Genomic DNA, 5,092 nt, shown 5'->3' with positions numbered 1-5,092 from the left:
ATTTGCAATCACCATCCTTAAAACAATTTTCGTTTTGAGATCTTAAACACCGAATGGCTAACTAAACTACTAATCTCTTGGTATAAGTGGAATCTATTCAGCAGAACTTTGAAAAAAAAAATCTCAGAAGAGTTTAGATTAGATATAGTATTTTATACACTTGTAGTAGCAAGCATTTCAGTTGGCAAGCTTGCTTTCCTTATGTACTGATGTTCTTAGACTATAGAGTGTGAGCTAACAATATTTTTACCTCATAATTTATTTTGGACTGTACTGCTCAACCATCATACCTATTTAAATTTATAACTAATCTTGAACTATACTAGTACTAACTGGGGTTTTTAAAATAAACATCTTGAACTGTGTTTATGTACAGAATATAAACAAAGTAAGAATTCACAACTACTGCTGTACAGATATTTGCAAGTAAGTTTATGACCTGTATATATGTAAAATTAGATTACTTTGAGAAAAACACCTTTAATCAGTTACTTTATCATACTCATAATCTCAAACAAGCCCTCAACTTTACTGTAATTTTCCACCTACACATTGAAAATACTGTTTCAGTTGAAGAAATTCATAAAAAATTATTATTTAAAATAAGTTAGATAATTGAAAGTTGTCTAAATGATAATAGTAGTGCATATAGTTTAATATCCTATAAAAGTACTTAGATTATTTAATGCCATATATTCCTGGCATTTTCCCTCACTAATACCATAATTCTGTGGCAATTTTAGTTTTGATAAATATTCTCAATGTGGAAATTTCTTTATATCAGAATGTAATACTAGAAAAATCCATTTCTTTCCTCAGTGTTCTAATTATGTGTTATTGGCACATGAGATGTACAGTGGCCATGTTCTGATATTTTCCCTAAACCTCAGTCCTTTAGAATAAATTTTACAAATAACAGAAAGCTTACAGTGTTCATAAGATCAAAATTCTAGGTGTTTTCAACTAAACATTGCTCTCATAGAAATATGCATTGCTTCCCATAATATTGACTCAGTTTAAGTAAAAATGGATGAGAGGTAGGGAGTGAAGTTGGGTGGCAGCCAGGGTCATCTAATATGACATTGCAGGTTTTACCCCCTGTACCATATTTAGGACACGAAATGTGCCTGCAAGCAAAAAAGTAAGAAAGAAGTGGCTGAGGCGATACCATGATTTTAAAAATTCAAGAATAGCTTTCACTTATTACTTCTAATTAGGATTAAACTTAATGTGTATCTTATATCAAATACACCATCTAAAACAGCTAAGAAGTTAACTTTAATAGTTCATTTGTGGTCTACCTGCTAGGATCCAGGCGTGAATCCAGTCATGCATACAAGGGCTGTACGTATATTATCTCAGCTAATCTTCAAGACACGCTAGGTAGTAGGTTTTATTATGCCTAGAAACTGAGTAGTATAAGGTCAGAAAACTCAGGGAAGATTTGAATCAAAATCTATCTGACTCTAAACTTGTGTCCAAAATTTAAAAAATGAGAATATTAGATAATTCACTAGAAAATAGGAGATAATTTACTAAATTTAAATGGACCCTCCACATAAAACCCACATAATCTCCACAAATTCCAAAGATAGGAATGATTACCTGTTAATCTTGGCACTTTCCTCCATAAAGCACTTTTGAAGAAAAAGATCTTACTGAAATATTTCTAATTATACTCCCAATTGAGTTTGGATACATCAGGCTAGTTTGGCTGGTTGTTTCTCTTTGCGGGCAACAATTCTGGAGAATTTATTGCATTCTCCATCCCACCCCAAAAACAAAAGGAAAGGAAGATTAAATCAATTATGATGACAGAAGTGTTTTCAAACAAGTACCAACAATGGCTACTTAATAAAAGGAAAACCTCACTGCAAATTCAGTTTTCCTTAAAAGAAGTCTTAAAATCAAATAAGCAGAGTTATTTTTTTCTCATTTTACCAACTTAAATGGGATTTAATTTTTCATTTTAAAGACTTAAAATTTTGATTACAGTAACATTTGCTAAGGTAATGAAATGTTACGAGATTTTATAGGTAGCAGATCATTTGATGTTTTGACGTATTTTCTAAGTTATTATAAATAATAAATATATAATATAACTATTATAAATAATATAATAAATATTAAAGATGATAGATTCTCAAATACTGGGAAAAAAATCTTTTCCCTTTAAAAATGTCTAATTTTGCTCCTTTTTTTATTTATAAAATCTTTGAACCTGAGAGACTGGGATATAGATATTGCATCTGCTTAGGTTTATTTATTAACTCAGATCTGCATAAATGGAGATGCTAAGATTTTATCAAGATAATCCATTCAAGTCCCCCTAAGTACCAATGAAAAAATGTTTCAGGACATCATTTACATTTAACAAACCTGCTCACTTTTTCACTTTCACCTGAGAAGAAATGAAAGCACTCAGAATAACTCTGTCTGTACTTTATGCAATAAAGGGGCTCCTGAGTTGTTTTGTGTAAACTTTTTAAAAAATTGGGCCCCTTTTTGTAAAGTGCAGAGAGCTCACATGTTAAAACGGCATTTGCATTAATGCTCTTAAGTGAAGAACTTTTTAAAAATTGATTCATCTGTTTTGTAAGTTTCAGATTTTTATGAAGTGAAATCATCCAGATCTATCATGTTTAAACCCCAAATAGTATGAGAGTGCCAATAGCTTTTTTAAAAGTCGGATAACTTTGGACTGTTAAGAATCATGTTATAAAGGTGAGAATTATGAGGCTTGAGCACTTCAACCCCACAATATTCTAGCAGTCAGTCACATAACTCAGTGTCACTTCACTCTGACCTCGGAGATCACGCCTTGAAAGACCCTTGGATTCCCCACCCCCCCAAAACTAATTCCCATTACTGGCTTAATTTTAATAAAATTTAGGCTCCAATTTTATCATAGTTAATAAAATATTTGTATAATTTTCTATTTTATCCTTGATTTGGAAATTAACATTACATTATTATGTACTAAAATCATAGGACTGTATCTAGACAGTTTCTTTCCTTTCCAATTTATTGAAGGGCACAGTTCTGTATATATAAATAATAAATATATGTAAATATACATATACAAAAAGTTATGGTTATATTAGTATGAAGTAAAAAAGAAAAGTTATTAAAGCAATTTTTCATTTTTAAACTTATGTTATAATTAATGCCACAAAACTAAATTTTATCTAATGATAAGAATATTAGCTATATTTATTATTAACTAAAAATCTGTGAATAATTTAGTATAGGTCTCTGGAGTCTATTTTCTTCTACCTCTCCACTATTGCTTTCCCATAACTTCATACAAAATGATAATTTCACTTGAAAAATTAAGAGGAAAATGTGGACTGTGTTTAAATTAGGAAAAGAATGAAAAGACTTGAAGATAGTTCCTGCATAGGTCCTGGAATCCTTCAAACTATGCACCTCAATTATCCCTTTAAATTCTTTTACACATGAAATCATTACATCTTGTGTTAAAAGTAAAGTTATATGTTATGGACTTTCAAACCTCTCAGGGCATGAAGGGTTTACAGAAAAGGGCAGAATAATACAAGTTAGATACCACTACACCTGACAGACATTGACAAAGACTAAGAAGGCAGGGTTAATGGTTTTAATTTAAAAAAAGAAATATTAAGCTAATGAAACCTGAGGTCAATACCATTAAAAACTGAGAACTCAGCTTTTTGAGTGTTTCCAGTAAAAATAATTAACCATGACACACATTATAAATATTTAATAAAATCTAAAAAATTACCACTATGCTTTGTTAAAGATCATGAGAGTGAAGATTGCTGTAGAAATCTAGACTTTTGAATTTCTAATATCTCAGGGTTTAATTTACCACCATTACATTTGATAGTATGGCAGAGATGGTATTTAATATATGTTTGATTCTTATCATAGACACCATAACATTTTGATGTGTCTTGGAATACACATTTGATGATATACTTCATTCAACAAACGTTATTGAATGCTTACTAGGTTTTAAACACGGTGCTAGAGCCCGGGAATACTCCCCTGGAAAAGAAAACTTTGCTGTCAAGCAATGCACAGTCTATGTAGGGGACTGACATGTCAACAAATGGTTATAGTACAGTGAGATCATTGCTCTCAGAGGTATGTACAAAGCGCTTTTAGGAACACAGAGGAAGCTATCACCAATATGCCTGCCTTTGGTCTTAGTGTGGGTATTCAGGAAGTGCTCAGTGGAGGTGAAGTTTTGCATAGTGATTTTTTTTTTCCCCATTAAAAATGTAATAGTGGACCTTCAAATAATATAAAGACGAAGTATGTATTTTTCTAGTTTTTACATATTGATAGGTACTTATGACAAAGCAGAGCAAGTTTTCTGTGTAGGATACTGAATTTTTCAAGATTCATTAGTGCAATTTCTCAGATACACTGCCTTTGACAAATGTGCACAGCCGGGAAAGCCTTTAATGTATTGATTATGTTAGTGTTTTGTTGCTTGTAGGATAATGGATAAAGCAAAGGCTCCATTTTTATTCTTCTATGCTCTACCAAAAAAAAAAAGTATCTTGCAAACCATGAAAGACACACAAAGCAAAAGTAATTAAATAACATAAATGGAGAGGGAGATTGCCTGTGATCTGGGCTAGAATTAGAAAGTGAGGTATAAGAAAGAGGTTATTTGAGAGGAAACGATATGAAAATGTTTTTAAATAGGAAAAAGGGTTCTGCTCCCTAACAATAGGGTATCAACTTAAGGAATTTCACTTTGCTTTGTATTGCTTTCACATTTGCAACAGGGGAGGGAAGTACTGTTAATCTGAAATTTTCGTTATTTATGACTAAGTTTCATCATTGAGCAGACTAAAACACCCTGTTTTCTTTCATAAACTCCCAAATGCATGAAAAATCTTCACTTAGGCATGATTAGTACTTTATGCGAATATCATTATGCGTTTTGCTCCCTGATATCTTGAAAGTACAGTTTAGCCCATTCTCACCGGGATTCTTGCCTGGTAACAAAATTTTATTTCCTTGTGTTCATTTTTAGGAAAATCCTCTCAATATTATTCTATGTATTATTTTATAGGAAGGAAGCGTGTAAAATACT

The sequence above is a fragment of the Ceratotherium simum genome, chromosome 20 (genome assembly GCF_057802395.1).
Source record: "Ceratotherium simum simum isolate JZ-2026a chromosome 20, ASM5780239v1, whole genome shotgun sequence".
Lineage (NCBI taxonomy): Eukaryota > Metazoa > Chordata > Mammalia > Perissodactyla > Rhinocerotidae > Ceratotherium > Ceratotherium simum.
The sequence above is the reverse complement of the archived record's forward strand: the minus strand, read 5'-3'. Positions refer to the sequence as shown.